The following is a 15,076-nucleotide window of genomic DNA, read 5'->3' on the forward strand; positions in this document are numbered from 1 at the left end:
ACCTCACCTCAGGGTCTCTGGAGGCACAGAGCCGCCTGCCCCCTACAGGATGGACCTCACCTCAGGGTCTCTGGAGGCACAAAGCTGCCTGCCCCTTACAGGATGGACCTAACCTCAGGGTCTCTGGGGGCACAGAGCCACCTGCCGCTACAGGATGGACCTCACCTCAGGGTCTCTGGAGCTACAGAGCCGCCTGCCCCCTACAGGATGGACCTAACTTCAGGGTCTCTGGGGGCACAGAGCTGCCTGCCCCCTACAGGATGGACCTAACCTCAGGGTCTCTGGGGGCACAGAGCTGCCTGCCCCCTACAGGATGGACCTAACCTCAGGGTCTCTGGGGGCACAGAGCCGCCTACCCCAACAGGATGGACCTCACCTCAGGGTCTCTGGAGCTACAGATCCGACTGCCCCTTACAGGATGGACCTAACTTCAGGGTCTCTGGGGGCACAGAGCTGCTTGCCCCCTACAGGATGGACCTAACCTCAGGGTCTCTGGGGGCACAGAGCCGCCTGCCCCAACAGGATGGACCTCACCTCAGGGTCTCAGGGGCTACAGATCCGACTGCCCCTTACAGGATGGACCTTACCTCAGGGTGTCTGGGGGCACAGAGCCACCTGCCACTACAGGATGGACCTTAACTCAGGGTCTATGGAGGCACAGAGCCGCCTGCCCCCTGCAGGATGGACCTCACCTCAGGGTCCCTGGAGGCACAGAGCCGCCTGCCCCTACATGATGGACCTAACCTCAGGGTCTCTGGAGTCACAGAGCCGCCTGCCCCCTACAGGATGGACCTCACCTCAGGGTCTCTGGAGGCACAGAGTCGCCTGCCCCCTACAGGATGGACCTCACCTCAGGGTCTATGGAGGTACAGAGCCGCCTGCCCCCTACAGGATGGACCTCACCTCAGGGGTCTCTGGAGGTACAGAGCCTCCTGCCCCCTACAGGATGGACCTCACCTCAGGGTCTCTGGAGGCACAGAGCCGCCTGCCCCCTACAGGATGGACCTCACCTCAGGGTCTCTGGGGGCACAGAGCCGCCTGCCCCCTGCAGGATGGACCTCACCTCAGGGTCTCTGGAGGCACAGAGCCACCTGCCCCTACAGGATGGACCTCACCTCAGGGTATCTGGGGACACAGAGCTGCCTGCTCCCTACAGGATGGACCTAAACTCAGGGTCTCTGGGGGCACAGAGCCGCCTGCCCCTTACAGGATGGACCTCACCTCAGGGTATCTGGGGGCACAGAGCTGCCTGCTCCCTACAGGATGGACCTATCCTCAGGGTCTCTGGGGGCACAGAGCCGCCTGCCCCCTACAGGATGGACCTCACCTCAGGGTCTATGGAGGCACAGAGCCGCCTGCCCCCTACAGGATGGACCTCACCTCAGGGTCCCTGGAGGCACAGAGCCGCCTGCCCCTACATGATGGACCTAACCTCAGGGTCTCTGGAGTCACAGAGCCGCCTGCCCCCTACAGGATGGACCTCACCTCAGGGTCTCTGGAGGCACAGAGCCGCCTGCCAATACAGGATGGACCTAACCTCAGGGTCCCTGGAGGCACAGAGCCGCCTGCCCCTACAGGATGGACCTCACCTCAGGGTCTCTGGAGTCACAGAGCCGCCTGCCCCCTACAGGATGGACCTCACCTCAGGGGTCTCTGGAGGCACAGAGCCGCCTGCCAATACAGGATGGACCTAACCTCAGGGTCCCTGGAGGCACAGAGCCGCCTGCCCCTACAGGATGGACCTCACCTCAGGGTCTCTGGAGTCACAGAGCCGCCTGCCCCCTACAGGATGGACCTCACCTCAGGGGTCTCTGGAGGCACAGAGCCACCTGCCCCCTACAGGATGGACCTAACCTCAGGGTCTCTGGAGGCACAGAGCCACCTGCCCCTACAGGATGGACCTTACCTCAGGGTCTCTGGAGGCACAGAGCCGCCTGCCCCTACAGGATGGACCTCACCTCAGGGTATCTGGGGGCACAGAGCTGCCTGCTCCCTACAGGATGGACCTAAACTCAGGGCCTCTGGAGGCACAGAGCCGCCTGCCCCCTACAGGATGGACCTCACCTCAGGGTCTCCGAAGGCACAGAGCCGCATGCCCCCAACAGGATGGACCTAACCACAGGGTCTCAGGAGGCACAGAGCCTCCTGCCCCCTACAGGATGGACCTCACCTCAGGATCTCTAAAGGGACAGAGCCGCTTGCCCCCTACAGGATGGTCCTCACCTCAGGGTCTCTGGAGGCACAGAGCCGCCTGCCCCCTACAGGATGGACCTAACCTCATTGTCTCTGGAGGCACAGAGCCGCCTGCCCCCTACAGGATGGACCTAACCTCAGGGTCTCTGGGGGCACAGAGCCGCCTGCCCCCTAGAGGATGGACCTAACCTCAGGGTCTCTGGAGCTACAGAGCAGGCCTGCCCCTTACAGGATGGACCTAACCTCAGGGTCTCTGGGGCCACAGAGCCACGTGCCCCTACAGGATGGACCTAACCACAGGGTCCCTGGAGGCACAGAGCCGCCTGCCCCCTACAGGATGGACCTCACCTCAGGGTCCCTGGAGGCACAGAGCCGCCTGCCCCTACAGGATGGACCTAACCTCAGGGTCTCTGGAGTCACAGAGCCGCCTGCCCCCTACAGGATGGACCTCACCTCAGGGTCTCTGGAGGCACAGAACCACCTGCCCCCTACAGGATGGACCTAACCTCAGGGTCTCTGGAGGCACAGAACCACCTGCCCCCTACAGGATGGACCTCACCTCAGGGTCCCTGGAGGCACAGAGCCGCCTGCCCCTACAGGATGGACCTAACCTCAGGGTCTCTGGAGGCACAGAGCCGCCTGCCCCCTACAGGATGGACCTAACCTCAGGGTCTCTGGAGTCACAGAGCTGCCTGCCCCCTACAGGATGGACATAACCTCAGGGTCTCTGGAGGCACAGAGCCACCTGCCCCTACAGGATGGACCTCACCTCAGGGTCTCTGGGGGCACAGAGCTGCCTGCCCCCTACAGGATGAACCTAAACTCAGGGTCTCTGGAGGCACAGAGCCTCCTGCCCCCTACAGGATGGACCTATCCTCAGGGTCTCTGGAGGCACAGAGCCGCCTGCCACTACAGGATGGACCTCACCTCAGGGTCCCCGAAGGCACAGAGCCGCCTGCCCCCTACAGGATGGACCTCACCTCAGGATCTCTGGAGGCACAGAGACGCCTGCCCCCTACACGATGGACCTCACCTCAGGGTCTCTGGAGGCACAGAGCCACCTGCCCCTACAGGATGGACCTCGCCTCAGGGGCTCTGGAGGCACAGAGCCGCCTGCCCCCTACAGGATGGACCTCACCTCAGGGTCTCTGGAGGCACAGAGCCGCCTGCCCCCAACAGGATGGACCTCACCTCAGGGTCTCTGGAGGCACAGAGCCGCCTGCCCGCTACAGGATGGACCTCAACTCAGGGTCTGGAGTTACAGAGCCGCCTGCCCCTTACAGGATGGACCTAACCTCAGGGTCTCTGGGGGCACAAAGCCACCTGCCCCCTACAGGATGGACCTACCCTCAGGGTCTATGGAGGCACAGAGCCGCCTACCACTACAGGATGGACCTCACCTCAGGGTCCTTGGTGGCACAGCGCCGCCTGCCCCCTACAGGATGGACCTAACCACAGGGTCTCTGGAGGCACAGAGCCTCCTGCCCCCTACAGGATGGACCTCACCTCAGGATCTCTGGAGGGACAGAGCCGCCTGCCCCCTACAGGATGGTCCTCACCTCAGGGTCTCTGGAGGCACAGAGCCGCCTGCCCCTTCCAGGATGGACCTAACCTCAGGGTCTCTGGGGGCACAGAGCCGCCTGCCCCCTACAGGATGGACCTAACCACAGGGTCTATGGAGGCACAGAGCCGCCTGCCCCCTACAGGATGGACCAAACCACAGGGTCTATGGAGGCACAGAGCCGTCTGCCCCCTACAGGATGGACCTAACCTCAGCGTCTATGGAAGCACAGAGCCGCCTGCCCCCTACAGGATGGACCTCACCTCAGGGTCTATGGAGGCACAGAGCCGCCTGCCCCCTACAGGATGGACCTCATCTCAGGGTCTATGGAGGCACAGAGCCGCCTGCCCCCTTAGGGTCTCTGGAGGCACAGAGCCGCCTGCCCCCTACAGGATGGACCTGACCTCAGGGTCTCTGGAGGCATAGAGCCTCCTGCCCCCTACAGGATGGACCTCACCTCTGGGTCTCTGGAGGCACAGAGCCACCTGCCCCTACAGGATGGACCTATCCTCAGGGTCTCTGGGGGCACAGAGCTGCCTGCCCCCTACAGGATAGACTTCACCTCAGGGTCTCTGGAGGCACAGAGCCGCCTGCCCCCTACAGGATGGACCTAACCTCAGGGTCTCTGGGGGCACAGAGCCGCCTGCCCCTTACAGGATGGACCTAACCTCAGGGTCTCTGGGGCCACAGAGCCACGTGCCCCTACAGGATGGACCTAACCACAGGGTCCCTGGAGGCACAGAGCCGCCTGCCCCCTACAGGATGGACCTCACCTCAGGGTCCCTGGAGGCACAGAGCCGCCTGCCCCTACAGGATGGACCTAACCTCAGGGTCTCTGGAGTCACAGAGCCGCCTGCCCCCTACAGGATGGACCTCACCTCAGGGTCTCTGGAGGCACAGAGCCGCCTGCCCCCTACAGGATGGACCTCACCTCAGGGTCTATGGAGGCACAGAACCACCTGCCCACTACAGGATGGACCTAACCTCAGGGTCTCTGGAGGCACAGAACCACCTGCCCCCTACAGGATGGACCTCACCTCAGGGTCCCTGGAGGCACAGAGCCGCCTGCCCCTACAGGATGGACCTAACCTCAGGGTCTCTGGAGGCACAGAGCCGCCTGCCCCCTACAGGATGGACCTCACCTCAGGGTCTCTGGAGGTACAGAGCCGCCTGCCCCCTACAGGATGGACCTCACCTCAGGGTCTCTGGAGGCACAGAGCTGCCTGCCCCCTACAGGATGGACCTAACCTCAGGGTCTCTGGAGTCACAGAGCTGCCTGCCCCCTACAGGATGGACATAACCTCAGGGTCTCTGGAGGCACAGAGCCGCCTGCCCCCTACAGGATGGACCTAACCTCAGGGTCTCTGGGGGCACAGAGCTGCCTGCCCCCTACAGGATGAACCTAAACTCAGGGTCTCTGGAGGCACAGAGCCTCCTGCCCCCTACAGGATGGACCTATCCTCAGGGTCTCTGGAGGCACAGAGCCGCCTGCCACTACAGGATGGACCTCACCTCAGGGTCCCCGAAGGCACAGAGCCGCCTGCCCCCTACAGGATGGACCTCACCTCAGGATCTCTGGAGGCACAGAGACGCCTGCCCCCTACACGATGGACCTCACCTCAGGGTCTCTGGAGGCACAGAGCCACCTGCCCCTACAGGATGGACCTCGCCTCAGGGGCTCTGGAGGCACAGAGCCGCCTGCCCCCTACAGGATGGACCTCACCTCAGGGTCTCTGGAGGCACAGAGCCGCCTGCCCCCAACAGGATGGACCTCACCTCAGGGTCTCTGGAGGCACAGAGCCGCCTGCCCGCTACAGGATGGACCTCAACTCAGGGTCTGGAGTTACAGAGCCGCCTGCCCCTTACAGGATGGACCTAACCTCAGGGTCTCTGGGGGCACAGAGCCACCTGCCCCCTACAGGATGGACCTACCCTCAGGGTCTATGGAGGCACAGAGCCGCCTACCACTACAGGATGGACCTCACCTCAGGGTCCTTGGTGGCACAGAGCCGCCTGCCCCTACAGGATGGACCTCACCTCAGGGTCTATGGAGTCACAGAGCCGCCTGCCCCCTACAGGATGGACCTCACCTCAGGGGTCTCTGGAGGCACAGAGCCTCCTGCCCCCTACAGGATGGACCTCACCTCAGGATCTCTGGAGGGACAGAGCCGCCTGCCCCCTACAGGATGGTCCTCACCTCAGGGTCTCTGGAGGCACAGAGCCGCCTGCCCCTTCCAGGATGGACCTAACCTCAGGGTCTCTGGGGGCACAGAGCCGCCTGCCCCCTAGAGGATGGACCTAACCTCAGGGTCTCTGGAGCTACAGAGCAGGCCTGCCCCTTACAGGATGGACCTAACCTCAGGGTCTCTGGGGCCACAGAGCCACGTGCCCCTACAGGATGGACCTAACCACAGGGTCTCTGGAGTCACAGAGCCGCCTGCCCCCTACAGGATGGACCTCACCTCAGGGTCTCTGGAGGCACAGAACCACCTGCCCCCTACAGGATGGACCTAACCTCAGGGTCTCTGGAGGCACAGAACCACCTGCTCCCTACAGGATGGACCTCACCTCAGGGTCCCTGGAGGCACAGAGCCGCCTGCCCCTACAGGATGGACCTAACCTCAGGGTCTCTGGAGGCACAGAGCCGCCTGCCCCCTACAGGATGGACCTAACCTCAGGGTCTCTGGAGTCACAGAGCTGCCTGCCCCCTACAGGATGGACATAACCTCAGGGTCTCTGGAGGCACAGAGCCACCTGCCCCTACAGGATGGACCTCACCTCAGGGTCTCTGGGGGCACAGAGCTGCCTGCCCCCTACAGGATGAACCTAAACTCAGGGTCTCTGGAGGCACAGAGCCTCCTGCCCCCTACAGGATGGACCTATCCTCAGGGTCTCTGGAGGCACAGAGCCGCCTGCCACTACAGGATGGACCTCACCTCAGGGTCCCCGAAGGCACAGAGCCGCCTGCCCCCTACAGGATGGACCTCACCTCAGGATCTCTGGAGGCACAGAGACGCCTGCCCCCTACACGATGGACCTCACCTCAGGGTCTCTGGAGGCACAGAGCCACCTGCCCCTACAGGATGGACCTCGCCTCAGGGGCTCTGGAGGCACAGAGCCGCCTGCCCCCTACAGGATGGACCTCACCTCAGGGTCTCTGGAGGCACAGAGCCGCCTGCCCCCAACAGGATGGACCTCACCTCAGGGTCTCTGGAGGCACAGAGCCGCCTGCCCGCTACAGGATGGACCTCAACTCAGGGTCTGGAGTTACAGAGCCGCCTGCCCCTTACAGGATGGACCTAACCTCAGGGTCTCTGGGGGCACAAAGCCACCTGCCCCCTACAGGATGGACCTACCCTCAGGGTCTATGGAGGCACAGAGCCGCCTACCACTACAGGATGGACCTCACCTCAGGGTCCTTGGTGGCACAGCGCCGCCTGCCCCCTACAGGATGGACCTATCCTCAGGGTCTATGGAGGCACAGAGCTGCCTGCCCCCTACAGGATGGACCTAACCTCAGGGGTCTCTGGAGGGACAGAGCCGCCTGCCCCCTACAGGATGGACCTTACCTCAGGATCTCTGGAGGGACAGAGCCGCCTGCCCCCTACAGGATGGTCCTCACCTCAGGGTCTCTGGAGGCACAGAGCCGCCTGCCCCTTCCAGGATGGACCTAACCTCAGGGTCTCTGGGGGCACAGAGCCGCCTGCCCCCTACAGGATGGACCTAACCACAGGGTCTATGGAGGCACAGAGCCGCCTGCCCCCTACAGGATGGACCAAACCACAGGGTCTATGGAGGCACAGAGCCGTCTGCCCCCTACAGGATGGACCTAACCTCAGCGTCTATGGAAGCACAGAGCCGCCTGCCCCCTACAGGATGGACCTCACCTCAGGGTCTATGGAGGCACAGAGCCGCCTGCCCCCTACAGGATGGACCTCATCTCAGGGTCTATGGAGGCACAGAGCCGCCTGCCCCCTTAGGGTCTCTGGAGGCACAGAGCCGCCTGCCCCCTACAGGATGGACCTGACCTCAGGGTCTCTGGAGGCATAGAGCCTCCTGCCCCCTACAGGATGGACCTCACCTCTGGGTCTCTGGAGGCACAGAGCCACCTGCCCCTACAGGATGGACCTATCCTCAGGGTCTCTGGGGGCACAGAGCTGCCTGCCCCCTACAGGATAGACTTCACCTCAGGGTCTCTGGAGGCACAGAGCCGCCTGCCCCCTACAGGATGGACCTAACCTCAGGGTCTCTGGGGGCACAGAGCCGCCTGCCCCTTACAGGATGGACCTAACCTCAGGGTCTCTGGGGCCACAGAGCCACGTGCCCCTACAGGATGGACCTAACCACAGGGTCCCTGGAGGCACAGAGCCGCCTGCCCCCTACAGGATGGACCTCACCTCAGGGTCCCTGGAGGCACAGAGCCGCCTGCCCCTACAGGATGGACCTAACCTCAGGGTCTCTGGAGTCACAGAGCCGCCTGCCCCCTACAGGATGGACCTCACCTCAGGGTCTCTGGAGGCACAGAGCCGCCTGCCCCCTACAGGATGGACCTCACCTCAGGGTCTATGGAGGCACAGAACCACCTGCCCACTACAGGATGGACCTAACCTCAGGGTCTCTGGAGGCACAGAACCACCTGCCCCCTACAGGATGGACCTCACCTCAGGGTCCCTGGAGGCACAGAGCCGCCTGCCCCTACAGGATGGACCTAACCTCAGGGTCTCTGGAGGCACAGAGCCGCCTGCCCCCTACAGGATGGACCTAACCTCAGGGTCTCTGGAGTCACAGAGCTGCCTGCCCCCTACAGGATGGACATAACCTCAGGGTCTCTGGAGGCACAGAGCCACCTGCCCCTACAGGATGGACCTCACCTCAGGGTCTCTGGGGGCACAGAGCTGCCTGCCCCCTACAGGATGAACCTAAACTCAGGGTCTCTGGAGGCACAGAGCCTCCTGCCCCCTACAGGATGGACCTATCCTCAGGGTCTCTGGAGGCACAGAGCCGCCTGCCACTACAGGATGGACCTCACCTCAGGGTCCCCGAAGGCACAGAGCCGCCTGCCCCCTACAGGATGGACCTCACCTCAGGATCTCTGGAGGCACAGAGACGCCTGCCCCCTACACGATGGACCTCACCTCAGGGTCTCTGGAGGCACAGAGCCACCTGCCCCTACAGGATGGACCTCGCCTCAGGGGCTCTGGAGGCACAGAGCCGCCTGCCCCCTACAGGATGGACCTCACCTCAGGGTCTCTGGAGGCACAGAGCCGCCTGCCCCCAACAGGATGGACCTCACCTCAGGGTCTCTGGAGGCACAGAGCCGCCTGCCCGCTACAGGATGGACCTCAACTCAGGGTCTGGAGTTACAGAGCCGCCTGCCCCTTACAGGATGGACCTAACCTCAGGGTCTCTGGGGGCACAGAGCCACCTGCCCCCTACAGGATGGACCTACCCTCAGGGTCTATGGAGGCACAGAGCCGCCTACCACTACAGGATGGACCTCACCTCAGGGTCCTTGGTGGCACAGAGCCGCCTGCCCCTACAGGATGGACCTCACCTCAGGGTCTATGGAGTCACAGAGCCGCCTGCCCCCTACAGGATGGACCTCACCTCAGGGGTCTCTGGAGGCACAGAGCCTCCTGCCCCCTACAGGATGGACCTCACCTCAGGATCTCTGGAGGGACAGAGCCGCCTGCCCCCTACAGGATGGTCCTCACCTCAGGGTCTCTGGAGGCACAGAGCCGCCTGCCCCTTCCAGGATGGACCTAACCTCAGGGTCTCTGGGGGCACAGAGCCACGTGCCCCTACAGGATGGACCTCACCTCAGGGTCCTTGGTGGCACAGAGCCGCCTGCCCCTACAGGATGGACCTCACCTCAGGGTCTATGGAGGCACAGAGCCGCCTGCCCCCTACAGGATGGACCTAACCACAGGGTCTATGGAGGCACAGAGCCGCCTGCCCCCTACAGGATGGACCTAACCACAGGGTCTATGGAGGCACAGAGCCGTCTGCCCCCTACAGGATGGACCTAACCTCAGCGTCTATGGAAGCACAGAGCCGCCTGCCCCCTACAGGATGGACCTCACCTCAGGGTCTATGGAGGCACAGAGCCGCCTGCCCCCTACAGGATGGACCTCACCTCAGGGTCTATGGAGGCACAGAGCCGCCTGCCCCTACAGGATGGACCTCACCTCAGGGTCTATGGAGGCACAGAGCCGCCTGCCCCCTACAGGATGGACCTCACCTCAGGGTCTATGGAGGCACAGAGCCGCCTGCCCCCTTAGGGTCTCTGGAGGCACAGAGCCGCCTGCCCCCTACAGGATGGACCTAACCTCAGGGTCTCTGGAGGCATAGAGCCTCCTGCCCCCTACAGGATGGACCTCACCTCTGGGTCTCTGGAGGCACAGAGCCGCCTGCCCCCTACAGGATGGACCTCACCTCAGGGTCTCTGGAGGCACAGAGCCGCCTGCCCCCTACAGGATGGACCTCACCTCTGGGTCTCTGGAGGCACAGAGCCGCCTGCCCCCTACAGGATGGACCTCACCTCAGGGTCTCTGGAGGCATAGAGCCTCCTGCCCCCTACAGGATGGACCTCACCTCTGGGTCTCTGGAGGCACAGAGCCACCTGCCCCTACAGGATGGACCTATCCTCAGGGTCTCTGGGGGCACAGAGCCGCCTGCCCCCTACAGGATAGACTTCACCTCAGGGTCTATGGAGGCACAGAGCCGCCTGCCCGCTACAGGATGGACCTAAACACAGGGTCCCTGGAGGCACAGAGCCGCCTGCCCCCTACAGGATGGACCTAAACACAGGGTCCCTGGAGGCACAGAGCCGCCTGCCCCCTACAGGATGGACCTAACCTCAGGGCGCGTTCACACGTTCCGCTAGCGTTGCTTTATGACCGCGCCCTCAGGGTCTCCGGAGGTCTCTGTCTCTGTGTTTGCAGTTTTCTCATCTTTCAGTTTCGTTCTTACTAAGAATAAGGTGTGTTGTCTCCGCTGTTGAGCTGATTATCTCTGGTGTTTATATGACTATAATCTCCGGATCTCTCTGTGGTTTCTTCTTCTCGGAGACTGTTTCTTGCTTTCGCTTTCTCTTCTCCTGACGCTGCGCTCGGTTCTCACCTTCTGTCCGCTGCAGGGTCTCCGGTAATCACCACTTGTGTTATCTGTTGTCTCATGTCCTGTGTCCTTGTCTGCTGTGGTGGATGATGTAGCAGAGCTGAGTTTGTCTTCTGGCTGTAGCTCTGCTTCACTGGTGGCTGTGGGTTGCTGGGAGTAGTAGTCCATCTGTGACAGGTCTCTTGTTTCTTTCACTTCAGCCGCGCCCTGACACACAGGGATCAGAGTTCATTAGGGGCACGGTCACACGGTGAAACGCATTACAACAGCTGAGATGAGGGGATTAGTAATTACATTACTGTTAACATATAAGTTTACAAAGCACAGTGTGAACGTGAAGATTAACGCATGTTAACAAAATGTACACATAAGCACATTGTTAACGCAAATGTTAACAGTAATGTCATTAGGCAAATCACCTCTCCGCAACTGTCGTAATGTGTTTCAAAACGCAATGAAAACGCAAACAAAACGTACCGTGTGACCGCGCCCTTAACTCTTCCCATGCCAAGCTCAGGCCGGCGGGACACGTTTGGGGCGTTTTGAACCCATTTTTGGGCCGTTTTTAAGTAGTCCGTTAAAAAACGCATGCGTTTTTTTAAAAAAAATAGCTTCTTTTTTTTCCGTTTTTTGTCTGTTCTTCCCAATTACCATAATTATCCTAATTGGGAAAAAACGGAAAAAACTGAAAAAACGTATTTTTTTTTTAACGAACTGCATAAAAGCGGCCCAAAAACAGGTTCGAACCGGCCTCAGAGCCGTTAATGATTAGACCTAAAAATGAATGCACCCCTCTCCTCCCCCTGTGATGTCCTGATGCCCCTGAAAAGAGCCAAATATCCTGAACACAAGCTGCACCCCCCACCGGGGCCGGACCTTTTTGGGTTGGGGGCAGCTTGATTCCCTGGTAGATGGTGGACAGGACCCTTGTTATGCAGGTTTAGGGCAGGTATCACGTGGAGACAAGGGAGGTCCACCAGAAACCCAAAAATCCTTCATTCCAGAACCCGGTGAACTACAGGCCACAGTAACAGATCCACGGCCCAGGGCGCTGGTTGGATCTATCAGCCTGGTATATAGGGAGTCTCAGGCTGCGGAGGTCCTACCAGGCTTAGGTAGGCTCGTGAAGGTCCTACAGCAGGTCTCAGACACATCGGCTTCTTACTCCATCTTAGGAAGAAAGATCTAAAGACCCAGAACTTTCCAGCCACAGAAAGGTTTCATAACCTTCCCTTGGGAGTGGTCAGTCCAGGGATTATCCAACCAGGACCTTTGTAACAGAAGTAATAAGGATTCATAAACATGACCTTCTATTGGTCACATTAATCACATTTCCTGCCCAGGCAGAAGTTGAGCGGCTGCAATACCAGGTATAGACAGTAGATGGCGCACGGAGGTGATCAGGCTCTATGGGACACATCTAATGGGAGCAATCTTGGTGATGGACACTGCGTCGGCAGGGACATTACACATGCGACATCCTGACCTCCGAACTAACCCAGTAGAGACCTCCCCCTAACTTCACAGACCCCTCCTCTTCATTTCTAGCCACTGTGACCTTTGATCCTATGTCTCCATGAAAGGTGATGTCCTCACACTGCTGTTCTCAGTAAAAGCTCTCAGTGACCAGACTTCAGGTTGAATACAAAGCAGAGACATTGGGCTATAGAGCTGTTTAATGCAGAGAGAACAGGACACAGCAGTGTGAGGACACGCCCCTAGTGCACTTGGAGAAGCTACAATCCTGGAATATAAATCCATATTTCAATTTTCTGCTGCTACTAACAACATATACAACGGTCTGAGGACACATCTCTCCTTGGACAATACATAACACTGGCTGCAGAGAGCACAGAGCACAGCAGTGTGAGGTCTGATTACACATCTCTCCTTGGACAATACATAACACTGGCTGCAGAGAGCACAGAGCACAGCAGTGTGAGGTCTGATTACACATCTCTCCAGGGACAATACATAACACTGGCTGCAGAGAGCACAGAGCACAGCAGTGTGAGGTCTAATTACACATCTCTCCAGGGACAATGCATAACACTGGCTGCAGAGAGCACAGAGCACAGCAGTGTGAGGTGTGATTACACATCTCTCCAGGGACAATACATAGCACTGGCTGCAGAGAGCACAGAGCACAGCAGTGTGAGGTCTGATTACACATCTCTCCAGGGACAATACATAACACTGGCTGCAGAGAGCACAGAGCACAGCAGTGTGAGGTCTGATTACACATCTCTCCAGGGACAATACATAACACTGGCTGCAGAGAGCACAGAGCACAGCAGTGTGAGGTCTGATTACACATCTCTCCAGGGACAATACATAACACTGGCTGCAGAGAGCACAGGGCACAGCAGTGTGAGGCCTAATTACACATCTCTCCAGGGACAATACATAACACTGGCTGCAGAGAGCACAGCGCACAGCAGTGTGAGTTCTGATTACACATCTCTCCAGGGACAATACATAACACTGGCTGCAGAGAGCACAGGGCACAGCAGTGTGAGGCCTAATTACACATCTCTCCGGGGACAATACATAACACTGGCTGCAGAGAGCACAGAGCACAGCAGTGTGAGGTCTAATTACACATCTCTCCAGGGACAATACATAACACTGGCTGCAGAGAGCACAGGGCACAGCAGTGTGAGGTCTGATTACACATCTCTCCAGGGACAATACATAACACTGGCTGCACAGAGCACAGAGCACAGCAGTGTGAGGTCTGATTACACATCTCTCCAGGGACAATACATAACACTGGCTGCAGAGAGCACAGGGCACAGCAGTGTGAGGCCTAATTACACATCTCTCCAGGGACAATACATAACACTGGCTGCAGAGAGCACAGAGCACAGCAGTGTGAGGTCTGATTACACATCTCTCCAGGGACAATACATAACACTGGCTGCAGAGAGCACAGCAGTGTGAGGTCTGATTACACATCTCTCCAGGAACAATACATAACACTGGCTGCAGAGAGCACAGAGCACAGCAGTGTGAGGTCTGATTACACATGTCTCCAGAGACAGTACATAACACTGGCTGCAGAGAGCACAGAGCACAGCAGTGTGAGGTCTGATTACACATCTCTCCAGGGACAATACATAACACTGGCTGCACAGAGCACAGAGCACAGCAGTGTGAGGTCTGATTACACATCTCTCCAGGGACAATACATAACACTGGCTGCAGAGAGCACAGAGCACAGCAGTGTGAGGTCTGATTACACATCTATCCAGGGACAATACATAACACTGGCAGCAGAGAGCACAGAGCACAGCAGTGTGAGGTCTGATTACACATCTCTCCAGGGACAGTACATAACACTGGCTGCAGAGCGCACAGAGCACAGCAGTGTGAGGTATGATTACACATCTCTCCAGGGACAATACATAACACTGGCTGCAGGGAGCACAGAGCACAGCAGTGTGAGGTCTGATTACACATCTCTCCAGGGACAATACATAACACTGGCTGCACAGAGCACAGAGCACAGCAGTGTGAGGTCTGATTACACATCTCTCCAGGGACAATACATAACACTGGCTGCACAGAGCACAGAGCACAGCAGTGTGAGGTCTGATTACACATCTCTCCAGGGACAATACATAACACTGGCTGCAGAGAGCACAGAGCACAGCAGTGTGAGGTCTGATTACACATCTCTCCAGGGAAAATACATAACACTGGCTGCAGAGAGCACAGAGCACAGCAGTGTGAGGTCTGATTACACATCTCTCCTAGGACAATACATAACACTGGCTGCAGAGAGCACAGAGCACAGCAGTGTAAGGTCTGATTACACATCTCTGCAGAGACAATACATAACACTGGCTGCAGAGAGCACAGAGCACAGCAGTGTGAGGTCTGATTACACATCTCTCCAGGGACAATACATAACACTGGCTGCAGAGAGCACAGGGCACAGCAGTGTGAGGCCTAATTACAGATCTCTCCAGGGACAATACATAACACTGGCTGCAGAGAGCACAGAGCACAGCAGTGTGAGGTCTGATTACACATCTCTCCAGGGACACTACATAACACTGGCTGCAGAGAGCACAGAGCACAGCAGTATCAGGTCTGATTACACATCTCTCCAGGGACAATACATAACACTGGCTGCAGAGAGCACAGAGCACAGCAGTGTGAGGTCTGATTACACATCTCTCCAGGGACAATACATAA

General features: G+C 59.1%; 1 protein-coding gene across 1 annotated transcript in view; it reads left to right on the plus strand.

The window, feature by feature from the left end:
- Positions 1-10,852: 10,852 nt before the first annotated feature.
- Positions 10,853-15,076, plus strand: part of LOC140076298 (guanylate-binding protein 1-like) — a 31,538-nt gene continuing 27,314 nt past the window's right edge. The window contains exon 1 of the mRNA XM_072122867.1: positions 10,853-10,900. The gene's annotated coding sequence lies outside the window, so the exon portion shown is untranslated. The remainder of the gene's footprint in view (positions 10,901-15,076) is intronic.

The sequence above is a fragment of the Engystomops pustulosus genome, chromosome 8, assembly GCF_040894005.1.
Source record: "Engystomops pustulosus chromosome 8, aEngPut4.maternal, whole genome shotgun sequence".
In the NCBI taxonomy this organism is placed as follows: domain Eukaryota; kingdom Metazoa; phylum Chordata; class Amphibia; order Anura; family Leptodactylidae; genus Engystomops; species Engystomops pustulosus.